The sequence below is a fragment of the Erythrolamprus reginae genome, chromosome 2 (assembly GCF_031021105.1).
Source record: "Erythrolamprus reginae isolate rEryReg1 chromosome 2, rEryReg1.hap1, whole genome shotgun sequence".
NCBI classification, from domain to species: Eukaryota; Metazoa; Chordata; class Lepidosauria; order Squamata; family Dipsadidae; genus Erythrolamprus; species Erythrolamprus reginae.
The window spans coordinates 205933827-205953437 of record NC_091951.1 but is presented as its reverse complement, the minus strand read 5'-3'; the positions used below and the strand labels follow the sequence as shown (position 1 = coordinate 205953437).

The window sequence follows — 19611 nt, the reverse complement described above, 5'->3', positions numbered from 1 at the left end:
GTTCAGCTGTTCTGAATGTCTTGTTGCTAAATACAGATGACACTTTCAGTTTTACTTCTGTACATCAGTCACAACATGCATCTTATATCCTCTTTCAACCCTTTATTTCTATAGCAGTTTTACTGCTAAGTTTTTGTTTCCTGGAGAGCTGTCTTTATTCTCAAGTATACTATCTTGATTTGTTTTAGTTATTTATTTATATACCAAATTTAGAAATTGCCTATCTCTCTCACATAATGATACTGTTAATGCCTTTCTTTGCAAGAAGTTTTACACTATTTAATTGTTCGTGTCAAATAGAATAGAATAACAGTGCAAGCACTTCCTCTGCAGTATGCATAGTCGCTTTATCAGTGAAATAGGCAGCATATAAATTTAATAAATATCCATTATTTGTGCCATGGTAAAATAATGTCTCTAACTTTATCCAAATGTTTATTCATGCTACTACTGGTAGGAGAATAGGCCCTTTTGAATGAGATCCCTCAAAGATCTGTGCCCCACCTTTATATAATGTGCTAGAGGACTTTAAAAACCTTGCTTGTTCTCCCAGACCTTGAGGTAGAGAGTTTTGGAGCCCTTATAGGGTTATGTCATTGTAAGAAGGACTGGGGTTGGCTGGACATGTAGGTTTTTCATGTTACTATGTCTTTATTATTTTTATTGGATATAAGGCAGCTAGAGTTATTTTGGAGTCAGATGGCAGAAGGAAAGGGAAGGGAAGGATCTTCACTGTGTAGAGCATTCCTTTACCTGGATTCTAATTATATGGCAAAGCTCTATGATGTACCCTAGAAGTGATCCTCTTCTACAGGGTCCTCTTTGTAGACTTTAATTCATCATTCAATGCCATCATAATGAACATCCTTCTAACTAAACTAAATCAGCTAGTGGTAACTGAACACACTTGAAAGTGGATCACAAGCTTCCTAACAGATAGGAAGCAGAAAGTGAAGCTAGGCAAAATCACATCACATGCCTGTACAGTTAGCACAGCCTCCCTCCCAAGTCTCGCCACTTCTCTTCTCTCTGTATACCAATGACTGCATATCAAACGATCCATTTGTTAAACTACTAAAGTTATTCTATTATTCTTAAACACTATATGAGAGTCTTTTCCTTTTGCATCCTTCAGATTTTGGCAACTTTGAGAACCAAAGAAGAATAGCAGTTATGAGCATGAACTATGGATTGGGAGACTAGTTCATCTATAGCAGTGTTTCTTAAACATTTCGCTCTTGGGCCTCCTTCCCAAATTTAATAATTATGGAGCACTTATTTGTGTGGATCGTACAGTATTTATCAATATTTACTGTATTAAAAATTAAAGTTGATGCATTTGTAGACTATGTATTAAACCATGTAAAATGACATTAAACCCATTAGATATTAATATAAACACAATGTTTTTCATGACATTTTAATGACTACATTTTAATGTCTACATTTAGAAGAAGCAATGAGGAGTGACATTCTTTTAATTTTTTTCAAATATCTGGCAAATAATTCTGATTTTGCAGACCACTCAAAGGGTCTTGGGGGGACTCCAGGGGTCCTCAGACCATACTTTAAAAACACTAAATTACAGTATAGCCACAACATAGATAACCCATCTCTCTCTCTCCCTCTCTCTGTTTCCCAGCCTGCAATAATCCCAGAATCCTTGAGATTAATGTCAAGAACTTGCATTTCTTATGTTGAAGGCGGAGTAAGCCCAGCAACATCCATGGGAAATGTGGATCAAAAAAGTAAAGTTGGTGGGCATAGCAATGCAATCAAAGCCCAGTGCCTTGTGTATGTGTGCCACCTTCACTTTCGACCCTCTTTGTGGGTACCACTGTACAGACCTATCCAATAACCTGTTTCCTATACGTAAATATTTACTGCTGTTCAACTGGAATCTGATAATTACTGTATTTGATTATCAGCACTGTCAGCAAAGGCAAAACTTTAACAAAAAGGCTGAATAAAAACAGGAAATGGGGTCTAGTACAGAGGTTTGGAACCTGCTATTTTAAAAAAGATAAAATATCTGATTAAGAAACAAAGCTCCAGTACTGTAATAGAAAATTGGCTTCACCTGAGTTATTTTCCCCCTTAATCTTTCATCAAATTGTCCATCAATTTTTTAGGAAAACCCAGGGTTTCATAGGGTGCAATTCTAGTCTTGTGTTAGCCCTTACTGTAATTGTTCTGGTTTCAATTGTAATAACCAGGATTTTTTTCATGGTATCTTAAGTAATTACAATTTAAAAATTCTATTCTAAAGCAGGGTAACCTTGGGTGAGTGACTTCTTGGAGAATTATTGCACTTTTGAAAGGAACACGGGCATCACTGCCTTTAAAAAGCAACAACCTCTTTCTCTTCTTAAAATAAGCATTCATTTTGTCATATCACAAATTGAAAACTTTTTTAAAAAATTTAAAGGCCCTGAAGATGAATCACTCCTCAAAGTAAACAAATATTGTACATCCACTAATCCTATCCTAGGTTAAGTCTGTGAAGTATCTGCGAAAGGGAATAAATGTTGACATGTTTATTATGGCATCATCACATAAATAATGCATCTTACAAGCTTGTATGGAATATCAAACTGCCAGTACATGTCAATTGAGAGATGAAGTCATGAAAGATGAGTCTTCGGAGAGGGGCGGCATACAAATCCAAATAATAAATAAATAAATAATAAATAAATAAATAAAATGCCTCTGACTACAGTATTAATATATACATGAAATACATATATTTCATATGTGTGTGCGCACACATATGAAAATAGTGATTTAGGACCAGTCCTCATACTTATGACTGTCACAGCATCCTGGTGGTTACATAATCAAAATTTGGGCCCTTGGAAATCAACAAATATTTACAATGGTTGCAGTATCCTCGGGTCACATGATGACCATTTGTAATCTTCCCAGGAGGCTTCCAACGAACAAAGGCAATGTTGGAAGCCAGATTCACTTAATAATCATAGTGATTAATTTATCTACCATGTCAACAAATGTTGTAAAATAAGGTATGATTCAATTAACAATGGTATCACATAGCCAAGTGTATCGGTGGTTATTGAAATGGATGTCCATGTGCCGCCTCTATGTTGGTTGAGGCAGGCAGGATTCCCTTGAGTACCATTTGTTGGGGGGTCAGGGGAAAGGGAGGGTTTGCCTTCTCCTTTCTGCTCAAGATCCCCATGGACAATTGGTGGGCCACTTTGTGACACACAATGCTGGACTCGATGGGCTTTGGCCTGATTCAGCCTGGCTCTTCTTATGTTCTTATGTTCTTAGAAGTCTGGGTATCCAGAAATTAAATAGAGCTCAGACATATAGAGCTTTGGGATCATCACTCACTAATCTGCAGAAGAGACTTTCTCTTGCCTTGTGTGCCAAATAGATAGATGATACTGATCAATTTGGAAACAAATTCAGACGACTTGCCCGCTTCCACAGTTCTGTAGATCAAACTCCTTCTGGGCGTTGAATTTCCATAAAATGTCATTACCCAATGCTCAATGCAGTGCTGACCTACCAAATGAGAACTTTAAAAAGGCTTTATCTACCCCCTTTTCCTCCCACCAGGGCTCCTCTATTTATGGGTCACATATTAGAGAAACCATAATTATTGGCTCCTGAATTCTATAACTGTTACCACCTTGCCAACATTTCTGAATAGCTACAGAAGGCACACGTTTTTCATAGCTTGGGTGTTAGGGAGCTTACAGTCTAATCTACATTAAAGACAGGCAACAAGACTTAACTGCATTTGATTCTTATTATGGGAAATGCAAATATATAGTACAGTAATTCTGTTTAGATTGGCACACAGCCTGTTAGCCTTCTTAAGATTTTTGAATTACATTTTTATGAATTCGGACAATTGTTGTATTGTGCATTTGGAGAACTTGCTCATTTAGACTGAAAGTTTTGTCCTTTGTACTGAGAATATTTGGAGAGTTGCAGTTATGACTGCTGTCCAGATTCAACTCAAAATATGCGCCTTTCATCAAAGGTTTGGTTAAGGCTATTTGGGCCATTGCATTTTCTTCAAATAAATTGAGATGAGTCCAGCTAGTGTTGAATCTATTTTGTGTTCTTGGAACCCTGCAGTATCGGGGACGTAAAATATAGCCTAAGCTTTTTCTATTTTTATGGTAAATTTGTTCTTAATCTTGATTCAATTTACATTGTGAAAGTGTTTCACTTACATTTAGTATATTTCTTCTTGTTATGCCTTTACGGTTCTACTTCCTTTGCTTCTTCTCAGACCACAATACTGCTGCAGATATCCCAGGGTGATCTACAGTATCTATGAGCTTTTCAGATTTTGTCCTTTATTGTATTGAGATTCTACCTGATCTCTCCTTCAGTCACACTGAAAAACAGAGTATGAATGCATCTTTAAACAGCACCTTCTTTACTTTGTATAGAAAGATACTTGGCTCAATTTTTTAACTCTTGTTCAGTTTGCTTATAACAACTCAGTTCATATATCCACTCATTTGTTTAGGCCATTTATAATTATCACCTACTTGGGGAAATACTTGGGGCCTTCTCCCATTCCAGAGACTTCATTTTCTCCATGTTATTTATGAAGGATCAATTGGACCATGCAAAGGGCTGTTAACCATCATCAGCATCACCCCCTAATGATGATGGAGACAAGTCTGATCTGGTTTTGTACCATATATCTTCCCTTAGACCAGTGTTTCCCAACCTTAGCAACTTGAAGATATCTGGACTTCAACTCCCAGAATTCCCCAGCCAGCATTCGCTGGCTGGGGAATTCTGGGAGTTGAAGTCCAGATATCTTCAAGCTGCCAAGGTTGGGAAACACTGCCTTAGACTGCCTAAAGAGATGGGAGCCAATCCTGTGGCATTTTGTTGGCAGCTTCTGGGCCTGGAATGCTTCTCCATACTCCATCTTGTATACGAGGTGCACATTGCATTACAGTATTAGATCAATGAACCAGAAAGCATACAGGAACAACTACTCCAGCCAGATACATTTGAGGAGGTCATCCTGGAAAAGGCTGCTTGTAATATTCCCTGTTTTTGTGACGTAGTGGGAGCTAAGACCAGAAAGCTGAGGTTCTCCATCATGGTGCCTGTGTATAGAGCGGCTTCCCTCAAGAAATTATAAGACTGGCCTCCTTCCTATTCATTGCTCTTGCAGAAGCTTTTAAAGACAGATTTTCTGGAGGGCCTTTGGCTACCTATTTTTTGATGATTAGGTTTTATAATTATTGTCTCGGATGTGACTGTGTTTTTATTATTTTTTTAATCATTGTGGAAATATTACTATAGCATGCCATACATATGTATATATTATTTTTATTTTCTTTATTTTTATTCATTGGACTTTTATGCCTGCCCCACTCCATGGACTCGGGGCAGCTTGCAGCATTTCGATAAAAAAGATGCAATATATAAAACATTTCTAAGCCAATTAATAGAATAGTTAATTTAAAAAATTATCTTAAAAACTAAACATTTAAAATCGCACAGTCACATCCAACACATTCACTGGGCAGAGGCTGGGGCCTAGTGACCTCAAGCCTGACAACATAAGTGTGTTTTCAGATTTTTACGGAAAGCAAGGAGGGTGGGAACAGTGCGAAAATCTGGGGGGAATTGATTCCAGAGGGCCAGGGCCCCCACAGAGAAGGCTCTTCCCCTAGGACCCGCCAAACGACATTGTCTAGTTGATGGGGCCTGGAGAAGGTCAACTCTGTGGGACCTAACTGGACGCTGGGATTTGTGCGGCAAAAGACGGTCCCACAGGTAATCTGGTGTTATGCCATGTAGGGCTTTATAGGTCATAACCAACACATATAGGCCTGATATATGATTATGTCTTTCCTGTCTGCAACAAAACAAGTTACCTATCCTGTATCTGGGCTTTTCTTTACCTTTCTATTAAAGCTTTAAATGAATTATAAATCTGGTCTGCTTTGTGCACTCTTAGTGAATTGCCATGAAAATATGTGTGGCTCTGTTCAGCTACAGCACATAAAAGTAATATTTCCACCATTAACTCAAGGTATTCCCTACTTGTGGGTGTCTCCACAGGCAAAACGGGCTTGTTCTTTTGGACGTCAATCCTGATGCGTACCTGAGCCTGCAATGCACCGCTTCTAGGAGACAACAAACATGGGTGTGAAGAATGGAGCTGCCTCCTGCTCAGAAATATGTAAGTAGTAGCTTCTTGCTACATCAGTCTGCAGTTCCAAGGGCTTAGATAAGGGCATTGGAAATATTTGGAAAATGTGCTTCCAATAAAGCCATTGCCGTGTAGCATCCATTCCTGGAGACTAGGTGCTTATGTTGGGCTCTTTCTCTTATGTGCTATGGAAACAGCAGATGATCCCCTGCCAAAACTTCAAAGGAAGGAGCGGGGAAAATAGCCGCACACACCCACTTACCTATTTTGCTAGTATGAAGGAGTGAGCAAAGCATACTTATTTTCCTGAAGCATTTTTGCTGCTTCAGTCAAGCTGGGACTAACTTTTAGCGAACTGAAGATCATTTACACTCCTTTGGGCAGGCATTCTCCCTCGGTGTACAATGACACTTCGTTGTCAGAGCTTGGAAACCTGTGAAATGGTGGTGAAGTGGTGGCCAATGGTGAAAGAATATCCATCTGTATACCCTTCAAAAGGCAATGCCTCCCCCCACCAATTTCAGGGTTTTTGAATTGCCAAAGGCTGGTGATAAAAGAGCTTTCTTACAGCTCTTTGTCTTTTATTTGTTTCTTAGAGCCCTAGTGTCTTCTGTTCTTCCTAATACTGTATTTTTTCCAATGCTCCCTGCTTTATATTGTATTTTTTCTGATGTTCCCTGTTTCAGGAATGCATTTTAACATTCAGTGTCCTCCCTCCTCCTCCTCCTCCTCCTCCTCCTCCTCCTCTTGTTACTCATTTTTTTTTTGCATTTGATTTTAAAAATGTTAATCCATCAACACATGTACCCAAATGATGTGTGCATATAAAATTGCCATTACAGTATGTTGTAAAAAGTATCTAGAAAGCCATAATGGTCTATCTTTAGTAGAAGACATTGCTGTTTTTGTACAGCTATATTAGTGAAAAAGTAAGGAGGGAATGGCTGATGCTATTGACTATTCGGGGTACAAAATGCATCTTATGGGCCTCAAATAACTCAGCTCTACCACTTTCAGCCCCAAGAACAGGTTTCCTAAATTGATCTTGGCTCCAAATTTTGGCCCATTTAAAGTGTAGTGACTTGATGAAGGTTAAGATGCAAAATAAACCTTTCAGAGGCTTATGACATTATTTTCTTCCTTTTATCCCCTCCTTGTCCCAAATCAAACTAACTTTGGATTCTGTCCCTGAGTACTTTAATGAAGCCTTTGACATTCCATGCAAAGCCCAAGAACACTTCAAACTGACATACTGTGCAGTACACCTCAAGCTAAATACAATCCAAAAAAGGTGTGTTATTTTATCAGATGCTACTATTAAGCTTCTCCATCTTCTCTTCCCACTTCTATCCACACATCTTTTCCTTCTGTTTAGCTTCATCACTCCCAGTTGGGTTTCTGTTCCTGTTTTTAATCTGATGTAGAAGGGAGGTACTGATCTAATTCGCATCAACCCCAATGCCCGCAGGAGGCATGGTATATGTATGTGTAGATGTCTACATGTATAGTTAGTTGGGCATGGTCTAAATGGAAAAAGCATTTGGGGTGAAGACAAGGAAATAATGGAGCTTCTTTCTCTGTGTATATAATCAGTTCCCAGATAGAATGGGCTTCAGTCTTGGGAGGGTTTTGAACAAGATCTTCTTTGTATTCTCAAGCAAAGCAAAACTAGACAAAAGCACTGAGTGAGAGATAAATAGGATAATATCTCTAAGAAATAGTGATTCAAACTTAACAAACTTAAGTTGCTGTTTAATGGCTATGCCTCTCCACTACTATAGCTGTTGATACTCGGTTGTTGTTTTCTTCTCTCCATGATAGTCTGGGACTGTTAACTCTTTAGTATCTTTGGATGGGATGGCTTATTTATCCATGAGTGAAACTTGACAATTTATTACTTTTGGCTAGACTTTATAGAAAATACAGTAGGTATGGCATTTATTCATTTATTCAATTTATTCATTTTCCATCGTTCAGTGATCAAATTCTTACTCAGGCCTTTTGTGATTCACATTGCATAGATGGTTATAAAGAAATGATAAGGTGCATTGCGTGATCTGACAAATCCTTCCTTTAAAAACCTGCCAGTCATAAACTCATTCAATTACTTTAGAAAAACACACTGCGTCAGCTACAGTCTACACCACAACACCCACTCCTGTACCCCCTAGCCTGCAAAACAGCAATAATATTGACCTGTTTCATGGTATTATGATAACTCCTGAAAACATGAGTAAATTGGAAATAGCTGCAAGCACTTGAACACTTTCTCTCAGGAAAACCTCTCTCCTCCTCCTGTACAAGCTCTAGGTTGTTTTTAAAGAAACAAATTGGAAGGGAAGCAATCGGGTTCAGTTCTTGGAATTTTTTTTAAAAAATCTGACATATGATTGTCTGATTTGGAAGATTTATTCTAAACTTAAAAGGCATGTACAGTGGTACCTATACTTAAGAACTTAATCTGTTCCGTGACCAGGTTCTTAAGTAGAAATGTTTGTAAGTAGAAGCAATTTTTCCCATAGGAATCAATGTAAAAGCAAATAATGTGTGCAAACCCATTAGGAAAGAAATAAAAGCTCGGAATTTGGGTGGAAGGAGGAGGAGGACATTCGCTGCCAAAGGAAGGTGAGGTGAGGGGAAATTTTAAAAATCCAAAACTTTAAGGCTTAAAAAAAAAGAGGGACTCTGACGCGGCAAGGAGGAGCATGCGCCTCCCATACACCCGGCACGAGGCTGCCTCCCATACACTGCGCCAGAGAGAAAACCAGGTGGGCAAGAGGGGGGAACCTCCCGCTCCTTTGACTGAAAGGCGGCTGCTGCTGCTACCTGCTTCCTCTTCCTTCCCATGCTGAAGGGCTCCCCTCTCCTCTCACTCGCTCATTTTGTAGCCAGCGCCTTTCCTTCACTGTGGTGACTCCTCGGTTTGGCTGAAGCCGAGTTGATCCAGCCGGGGCGAAGCGTCCCCTTTTGCTTTTCTGCGCCCAGACGCTCCGGGAGGAAACCTCGCACCTGGTGTATGGGAGGCAACGTGAGGGAGTCACCACAGCGAAGTGGTTTGTTCCCTCTTCAAGCGCCCAGAGAAAGGAAAATGCTCTGGGCTGCCCAGAGCAATGGGAGGGTTTTTTTCCTCTGGGCGCTGGCAGAGGTTTATTTCCTCTTCAAATGCCCAGAGAAAGGGAAATGCTTCATTCGCTCTGGACTGCCAAAGCCTCCTTAAGCGCCACCCAAAGACTCATCTGGCAGTCCAGAAAAGCCCAAGATGGCCGGAATTAAAGGGGGAATGGCAGGAAACTGGCCGGGTCTTTGTGCCGCTCTCAAATTTCCTGGGAAATTTTTACGGGCTTGGGATCTTAAGTAGAAAATGGTTCTTAAGAAGAGGCAAAAAAATCTTGAACACCCGGTTCTTATCTAGAAAAGTTCTTAACAAGAGGCGTTCCTGAGTAGAGGTACCAGTGTATTAGGAAATGAGGTGTCATTGGCATTTATATACTTACCCTTCAAAACCTTTTCTATGTTATTTTTCACCCAGTTAACACATTGATAATTTTGGCATTCAGCTTGTGGAAAAATGAGCTAAAATGGTTGGAAGAATATGACATGGAAAAGTGACAGTGCGTGGAAGTATTCACCACCCTTAATCAATTTTTTTCCTGGCCCCCACTTTTGCTCATATGGCTCCTTAAAGTCATAAGCCCTGGGTTTGCCTTGTGATGCTTGGCTCATTTACTTATTTTCCTTTCTTGTTTCCTGAGTAAAAGGAAGAATCGGTAGGCATGCTGAACTCATAAGGCTCCAGTTCTAAACAATGGAGTGCTTTGTAGACCAGTCTTGCACTCTTTTCAAACAAAACCTCTCATTCACAAGACGATTCTGCCTAAAGAACTCTGGAAGAGCTAATATCCTTCATGGCTTTATTGGAGCGCGGCATGCGCCAGTTGAAAGGAGAGCATTCTTTATGAGCAGAGCTCCATTCAGCCCGGAGGGACTCAACAGTCCTCTCCCCCCATGGAGCAACATGTTTTCATAAAGCCGCCTTTTTCCAGTAAGACATCTTTGTTTTCTAGTTAAAGTGGCGGCTGGCAGACTTCCGCAAGCCAAATGTATGGGCAACGTGGGGCAAGAAACTGAAGTGCACGTGAAAAGAAAAATGACAAAATGATTGCTGGCAGATGACGAGGAGCCTTTGGTCTCTGCTGAGTAGCTGGCTAACTCCTGTGGCCACTTCAGGATGGACAGACTAGGATGGGAACAGGCAGTGGCCTACTCCCGTAGTCAGTTTGCTTAGAACTTGAGCTAATTTGAAGCTTAACATTTAAAGTCCTCTCCTTCGCTGAACATTAGATCAGATCTTTATTATGGTCATAGACCATAATAGTATCACCATGTGATACTAATTAAATAGTGAACAACAGGCAATCGGTGGCCCTTTTATGACATTTGCAATGAATAACCTCCTAATGGTGGGGCTGGCTGAGCTGTTCCTCATATGTCCTCTCTAGGAAAGAGCAAGGTCAAAGAGTCCTTGTCTGTCTTTCTTGCCTTGAAAGAGTGAGTTCAAGGCCAGAACTTCCATGTGGACATTCCTTCTTCTGTGGCCCCTATTGAAATGAAAGTGTGAATGCCATATAGCTGGAATCAGCTCCCCCCAGAGATTCTGCCCCCACCCTCCTCCCCTTCCACAACAGTCTTAAGACTCCCCTATGTCGCCAGGCCTGGGGCAATTAGATCTTGCCCCCCTGACCAATAAATGTGATTGGATTGTCTGATTGAGTAATATATAGGGTTTTTAGCTGTAGTTTTTTTATGTACAGTATTAGATTCGTTTTGTATGCTTTGTTTCCATATTCTGTGAGACGCCCCGAGTTTTCAGAGAAGGGCGGCATACAAATCTAAATAATAATAATAATAATAATAATAATAATAATAATAATTTTTAAAAGCCAAGAGCAACTTTGCTAGGAGATGTTTCACACAGAACAATATTTCACTTACCTGAACAGAATATTTTGTTTCTCTGATAATTTATATGTAAATAGAGAATATTGTCTTTAGCCCTACTAACTACAGTAAGAGATGCTGATGATGTTTTTCTCTGCCTTTTCTTCCTGGAGTCTTAAATTCAGGATTGCCTTCTTTTGGATTAGATTCTGATTTGAAGATGAGATGTTGACTGGTGGTCTGAAGTTGTAAGAAGCAAGGAGGCTCACTTGGAGTTCCTTTCAGCCTCCCTTGACCTTCTTGGGAACTCCATTGGGATTCCTGGCCTTCTGCCAATTTTGTGGGATGGGCAGCCAGTGTCCAAGTCTCACCAGCTTCTGCAACTCAGATCTTGCTTTTCACTGACGCCTGCCCTGCATCACAGCAAGGTGATACAGGGCAGGTATTGCTAACTAAGTACAAAATACTAAACTCCTAAATTCAAGCATTTCTTGTGTTTATTTAGCACAGGACAGACTGGGGCTGTCCAAGTCTAGGAGTTGCCAATTCTAAATTCAGCCTTTAAATCAAATTTGAATCTGTTCTACAGACGTAATTCTAGAGGTCTACAAGTCTGCCTTACTAGTTTGTGTCCCAGAGTAGCTAACACAGTGTCTCTTGTGAGCTGCTTGAGGAAATTTACTCAGGTTCTGAAAGGTTGTATGTGATTCTCGTTGGCCCTTTATGCCAGAATAATAGCCTCCGAATATTAGATGTTTATGCAAAGCTATTTTCTGAATTCTGAGTGTTTCATATATATAATTAAAAACCTGTTTGGGTTCAGTTGTGGGTTTTATTTTTTAAATCCTGAAAATCTGGATTCTGTGACCTTCCTATATGATGCAGCCTGAGAACGTTTGGGTGATTCCTGTTTTACTACTCTGGCCCTTTGCAGCGATCCCTCTGGCTTTGGAGTTTTCAGTAGGCATTGCCCACTCAATTGGAATATATCTCCAGTCATAGGAGGTACAGACTTGTTTCTCCTGTAATTGCTATTCTATAAAAACGGAGTTTCTTGATAAGCTAGATTTTTGCCTATTGTTATATTCGTGGCCATTTTTCTTATTTCCATAAAGTCACAGAACTTGAGTTCCTACAAGAGACAGTTCAATAATATTGCTCTCTTATTGTAGCAGGGGTGGGTTCCTCCCATTTCGGACTGATTCACCTAAACCAGTAGTGACCTGCTGGCAGTGAAGGGCTACCAAATTTTTACTACCACACTGTGGGCATGGCTTATGCAGGATGCCATGCATTTTCTTTCAACATCTTTCAGTGCAAATTGGGTGCTCTGGGATGGAACTCCATTTTTGCTACCCCACAGCATCCCCCCCCTCAATCCAGGCAGCAGCCCATCCCTGCCTGCTGGTGATGTCATGTGATGACATCACCAAATCAGATCAGTCGATACTGGTCCGTGGGCACCACCATCTTTTTTTTAAAAAAAATTAAATTTTTATTTTTCCTTCAGCATGCACAGAAGCCGAATTCTGGCACTGTGCATGCAGTCGCCATCTTTTTTTCAACTTTGTTTTTTATTATTATTATTATTTTCCCTGGTTTTTTCATTATTCTGCATGCAGGAGGGGCGAACCAGCATTGGGGTAACTTGGAACCCACCCCTGCGTTATAGGTCTCTGCCTCTCTACCCCCTCCCTCCCTCTCATTTTCTACCATTGTGGAGGCCACACCAATAGGGCTGTGAAAGTGTGTAGGAATGTACAAATGCACACACATACATATATTGAACCAGAAAAAATTGCAGTCTTCAAAATAAAAACAATGCAGTTATACTGTCCTAAAGTTGTTTACATTTAAGTTCTAATTTCCCATTGGCCTCACATAGGCCAGACAGGAACAGCCAAAGGGCAGTATATGGCCCGGACATTATAAAAGGCCCAGGACTGTCCGTAGACTGTCATATCAGTCTACGGAGAGGGGCAGCATACAAATCTAATAAAGAAATAAATACATAGCCACCTTGCCATCCTCTTCATTCACTTGGAGGGCATATTTTGCTGCTTCCTCAAACTATGATAACTTCCCAACCTATTTCTCTTTATCATGAAACTGAGTAAGGAAGAAATCAGATCAAATGCTCTTGGGCACTGCTTTTGCTACCCTCATTGTCCAGGGACGTTAATAGACAGGTATGAAAGCTTCAGTGCACTGGTTGGCTCAGTGGGGAGGTGCAGGGTCACGAATATTTGCACAGTAGCACAGCGTTTCTGCAAAGAGTAGAAAGAGCAAGGCTAGCATGGAAGAACTTGTAACTCATTGGCTCTTTCTCTTTTAAACTAGATCTTGTTTAAGTGTTTTATTTTATCAATGCAGAGCCAATTCTTACCCACATAAAATAAAGTTTGATTAAAATAAGCAGTTAGAAAAACTGTCAACTTCTTTAAAAATTCCACCAGACATAAATACTCAAAATTATTACTGTGTGTAATCTGTTGATCTGAAGATGTTTCTCCCTTCCAGGGTTGCAAGCCTGCTCCATGCCCTGAGCTGAAGCACGCCGAGTAAAGTAGTTGCCCCTGGAGATTCTCAGGAACTGAGTGAGGAGGTTCCCAAACTTATGAAACCCAGTGTTTGTGGAAGTATGTGCATGCATACGTGGGTGTGTTTATGTGCAGGCACAAGTCTCTGCTAGGACAGAGTAATATTTTCTCTGTGGGCAGATGAAGATAAGCCAAGCAAGCTCTTGGCAGCTGTAAGAAATGGCAGAATTGGAGTCAGTTGGATCTATTAACAAAACAAAGCTGGGAGCACTTTGGGTGTCTATCCAAATAGGGAACACCTATATAGGTAGCTCTTCTGTCCATCTGGCCTGGGGTGCTGTTCATGCTGTGCCTTCTTCTAATGTTGAACTAATCTTCACTATTTGCAACTGCATTGCTTCAAAGGTTGAAATAAGCATTGTTTAGATGATTCCAACCAGTTCCCACTATACTAAAATTGAAGTCTCCAACTGAACTTAGTATACTATGTATAACACTCTCCTCTCCCTTTCTTCACTCACCTAAAAATACATGCCTTAGAATGTATGATTTTCTAAAAAATGACATTTTGTTACTTTTGCCCCGAGTTTCCTGGGAAGAGGGATTATATCACTTACTTGAATTTACTTCTAAGGTTAGAGTACCTTGGAACATCAATGTTGTGTCATAATAACTCAAATTTGAAGAAAGCTGCTCTTCTGTGGCCAATAATAATATGTCCCAGCTCACAAAGCAAAGATATATCTATGAATTGGGCAAGAGTTGCCTGAAAGGTGTGTTTTTTCGAAAAGGCAAGAAACATCCCAGTTGCCTTTTGAAAAAAAACAACTTTGAGACAATTATGTGACCTGGATGATTGAGAATCACCACCGACATTTGGGCATTTGGTTTCTCTTTTCTCTCTCTCTCTCTCTCTCTCTCTCTCTCTCTCTCTCTCTCTCTCTCCCTCCCTCCCTCCCTCCCTCCCCTCCCTCCCTCCCTCTCTCTCTCTCTTTAGGAAATTGGTGTTGCAGGGAATCCTACCGCTGAAATATAAAAAGGTGATATACCTTTTTGCCCATTTTTCCCATTTTCCCCATAGCTTGAATAGGCCTATGATCATTTTTGGAGGGTGAGAAGAATAGTGTTGCTCTGTACCCAACCAATAGGTTAAATACAGTGGGTGCAATCAGTTAAAACTATGGTTAACATTGTTTCTAATATTTTTTAGAACAGAGATCTTCAAATTTGGCAACTTTAAGACTTGTGGCTGGAGAATTCTGGGAGTTGAAGTCCACAAGTCTTAAAAGTTGCCAAGGTTGGGAAAAACTGATATAGAGGTACCTTTGCCAACCATGCTTTAATAGCACCACAGTGAAAGAGTTGCATTCTAAGTTTCCTAGCTGAAAACCCAGCAGAAATGTCGGTGTGTTATAGTTATTTTTCTTGTCCTTTGTTTTTTCCCCTTTGTTTTTTTAAATAGAGTAGCTTTACAAGACATAAGAGGCTAACAAGACTGTACCTGGAAAAAATATTTTAAAGCTGATCATTGTGTTTTTGTGTTACATACATTTCGATGCTTCACTTCTGTACAATATCTATAAAATTCAATTTAATTTTGCATTACTAACCACATATATACAGCGTGTGCACGCACATGCAAACACTTCTGCATGCATCTGTACACAAACATAAAAGTATACATCTCCAAGATGACTCACAATTGCACCGAGAGCACATCAGTTGGGACATTGTCCAGTGATTGGATGTGATTGCCTATTGTCTAGACGGAGTCCCTTGCAAGCAATTGCCAAAGTCTAGACAACGTTGTCTGAAGCCATTTTAGAATCAATCTGACAAGAGCAAGACAGAAGCAGCTTAAGAGTGCAATGTGGATAAGCCCTGTGATTGACTTAACCTAACACACTTTAATCTGGAGTTTTAAAGTCGGCCTCTTGGGAGAGAAATATGCAATGCTAAGACTATACAGTATAACAATCTGTCAAAACTAATAGACCAACAAGATCAGAAGTCATTTCTCCTCTCTCATTCTTGTATCTGCTGCTAAAACTGAGCCCCGGCTATGACATCATAGTTGTGGGGAGTTACTTGCTGAGATCTGCACCATCTAAGGAAATGGGGGAAGAGGAGAATAGATTTTTACACATAGTAGAAATAATAATTGTATACACCGCTCTTTATATACACCCTTCAATGTATTTCTTTCTTCTGTCCTCCCATACAATGGCCTTCACCTTACTAGTAAAATATACTGCATTTAATCAGCTGCATTAGTCTCAGATCAAACCAAGTAACTGCACTGATATTCACAGCTACAAAGTGGATAGCAAAAGATGCCGGATAGGCAATCAAGTTAAAAGTATAATCAGTGAAGGATCTAATCAATGTTTACAATCTGAAGAAAAGGGGAGAGGGAACTAAAACATTGGAGTTTCCATACAGTGGATTTTTATCAGGCTGTGTTGTGCACCAGCCAAAATCTTCTTGTTGATGCAAAAGTTCACAGAAACGGGGGAGTGGGAGGTTCATCTGTACCTAAAATTAGAAGTGAGCTGTGTGGTTTCCCCCCCCCCCCCATTAATCATCCTCACATTGTAAAATGTTGGTTTCATTGTCTTATGTGTTGATCACATGCCTCTGATAAATTGGTCCTTTGGCTTTCAGTTTCTTGCACAGTATGTCCCAATACTTGCTTGCATTTATTACTGAGTTATGGGGAGGGAGGGAAAAAAGGGCAAGAGTTTTAGTATTCCTTTGGGAGGAAAGGTGAATTTCCTGATCTGGCCAATAAAAGCTATAGCCAGCTGGCTTCTTCTGAATTGCTAATTTTTTTCCTAAGTTGAGTCCAATGATTAATTGCAAAAAATGTGCATCCACCACAAAGCCACCACTTGTGTCTTAATACATCTCTGTATATGTCCTAAAATTAAAAAAATCTCGTGCCTTCTATGCATGGCTCACATATTACATTCTGCCATCAGTTATTTATTAAACAAGCCCTCAAGTCCTGAACTATAAATCATGATTAATAAACTACAGAACCTGGTTTCCACATAGCATGCTAATTCAAAACAAAATTGCATTTCTCCTTAACGCATTTTGTGTATCCTCTGCGTGTGTTTTTGTGCGTATGCATTAGTATGCCTGCACATAGACTTAAAAAGTCACTGAAGTTTAAAAAGAAATTTAAGTCCAAGCAGTTCACTTGCAGCTTAATATTCTCTGGCACAGTAAATTGGGACACTTGAAATTTGATTACTTTAAAGCAGTAATGGAAAACTTGTAGCTTTCCAGATGTAACACAAATACATTTCAAAAATAGTGTGGTAAAGAGGTTTGGACTAGGAGAAGAGAGACTTGGCTGTAGTCTGCCCTCAGCTATGGGAGCTCCCTGGGTGACTTTGGGTAATTACTCCTTGCAATCCTTCCTTCCTCAAAGAATTGTTGAAGGGGAGCGGGAATAAGAAAAAGGAAAGATGAGATACAAATAAAATAAATAAACTACAATCCCCAGCGTCCCTCACCTTTGCTCATTTTATGAAATATAAATTCTATAAATCTGGCATACGTTTTCAAATTGAAGAATGATTCTGACAAATATTTTGGGAGTAATAAGTGGGATACCATTTGTTAGTAATATTTCTGAATAAGATTTTAGTTTATAACAAATTAAAATTAAATAATTTATCATGGTGTAAAGTATTAGGCATAATGACACATTATTTCCTATTATATATAGTCATATTAAGCATATTAAGCCCCAAGTTTACGGAGCAGAGCGGCATACAAATCTAATAAATTATTATTATTATTATTATTGTTGTTGTTGTTGTTGTTGTTGTTAAAATGGAATAAAATGATTAGCAGTTTCTCCATAGAAGATGGAGATAGCATCCAGGCATGAGTTGACCTTGTCTGTGAAGTCTATTAGGACTGAGTCTGTGAAAGTTGAAAGGCTCTACCTCTGTGCCCAGTTTTGACCCAGACCTCCGTCTGGACAGACGTGTCAAGATTTTCTCCCATCCTGCATCAATCATCTACCTATCCTTTATCACCAAACTACACGCAATCCCCAGTTGCTTCTAGCCCTAGGGCATCCGCACTATAGGAGGAGGTGTCGAAAGCTTCAGTTCTCCTTGGATGTCTAGTCCAGATCATGAGATAAACTTCTATGTGGGACTCTCTTAGTCTGCTACAGGAGTTATCAGGCTCCGTTGTTTAATCCGTGATAAGAAGATTGGTGTATTATTTTCCACTTGAATATCAGCCAGGCTGATGAGAACTTTTGAGCTCGAACTTTACTCCATTTTAAAAAGTATTGTTTGGGAGGAAGGAGCTGTGGATAAGCCACTAAGGTCATCGTTTTAAAAGCTGTGCAATCCAACAAACAGCTGATCATCACGAAGGGCTTTTTCACCCCAGCGAGGGATCGCCACAGGAGTCTGGCTTCACTTTGAAAACTTTTTCTCTTGTGGCTTGGAATAGCAGCGAGAGGTGCCTCTAGCCCCTACTTCATGCAGCTGCAGTCTCATTTCACTGCACAGAGGAGTGAACCGCCACATGGGCGGCAGCCATATTGTCAGCACTTCCATTTTTCCTCCCGGTGGCCATTTTAGCACCCACAGATCAGATTGGGCAAGGGTTTTACTCCATATTCTTGGGGGGTGGGGGTAGAAAGATTCTCAACCTTAAACAGCTGAACCTCCACGCAAAATATAGGAGTTTCAAGATGCATTTGCTGCAAATGACACTTGGTGGCATTAGACGGGGCAACTTCCTAGCTTCTATTGTTCTGACAGAGGCTTACCACCACATTCCTATCCTGCTGGTACATCTACAGTATCTGAGATTCTTCTATGGGGTGCCTACTTCCAATACCAGGCTCTCCCTTTTGGCTTCTCATCAACTCCCAGGGTTTTTACTAAGGTTCTGGTTGCAGTGGCAGCACACCTAAGGGCAAAACCTATTAGGGTTCAGTGTTACCTGGATGGTATCTTAATTCAGGCTTCTTCACTGTTACAGGCAAGGGAGGATCTCCAGGTGACGATTGACTCCGTTGAGCAACTACCGTAGGGTTCTCCATGAGCTGTGATAAGAGCTGTCTCTTACCTGCTAACCACATCCTGTATCTGGGAACAGTCGTTATTTTTTTTAAAAAAAATATTTTCACCATCTTTACATAAACATCCATACATGTAATATAATATCAAAACATACATATACATTTCTGTCCAAAATGCCATAAATAAATATCCTAAATTTGCACATGCATTTAAATAACACTATATAGAGCAGACGTGTCAAACATGTGGCCTGTGGGTTGCATCCAGCCTGAGATAGGCTGCGGAGATAACATACCGGGCCATGCCAGAGATGCCAAGGGACCTGCCCCTGCTGCCCCGGAATTGACCGTGCCCAACCAGTCAGCCATGATGGCCAGGCCAGGTTAGGTCCACCCCAGCCCCCCAAAGGCAAACAAACTCCTGATGCAGCATGTGACAGGATCCTGATTTAGAGCCTATAAAAAGGGGATACCAAAAAGTAAGTGTCCTTGTCATCATGGTTAAAAACACTTACATTATTAATTCACAAACAATATACACTGATACTCATTTCCACTTGATTCTGGGATAGTATACAGTGATACCTTGTCTTACAAACGCCTCGTCATACAAACTTTTCGAGATACAAACCCGGGGTTTAAGATTTTTTTGCCTCTTCTTACAAACTATTTTCATCTTACAAACCCACTGCCGCCGCTGGGATGCCCCACCTCCGGATTTCCGTTGCCAGCGAAGCATCCATTTCTGTGCTGCTGGGATTCCTCTGAGGCTCCCCTCCATGGGAAACCCCACCTCCGGACTTCCGTGTTTTTGTGATGCTGCAGGGAAATCCCAGCAGCGCAAAAACAGGCGCTTCGCTGGCAACGGAAGTCCAGAGGTGGGGTTTCCCATGGAGGGGAGCCTC

At 40.4% G+C, this 19611-nt stretch overlaps 1 protein-coding gene across 2 annotated transcripts in view; it reads left to right on the top strand.

Annotated features, from left to right (window-relative positions):
- The window catches only part of S1PR2 (sphingosine-1-phosphate receptor 2), a 64235-nt gene that overhangs the window by 31167 nt on the left and 13457 nt on the right, over positions 1–19611 (top strand). The window contains exon 2 of one of the 2 annotated variants that reach the window (XM_070741466.1): positions 6076–6196. The exons of the other annotated variant lie outside the window; for it this stretch is intronic. The gene's annotated coding sequence lies outside the window, so the exon portion shown is untranslated. The remainder of the gene's footprint in view (positions 1–6075; positions 6197–19611) is intronic. 2 annotated transcript variants of the gene reach the window in all.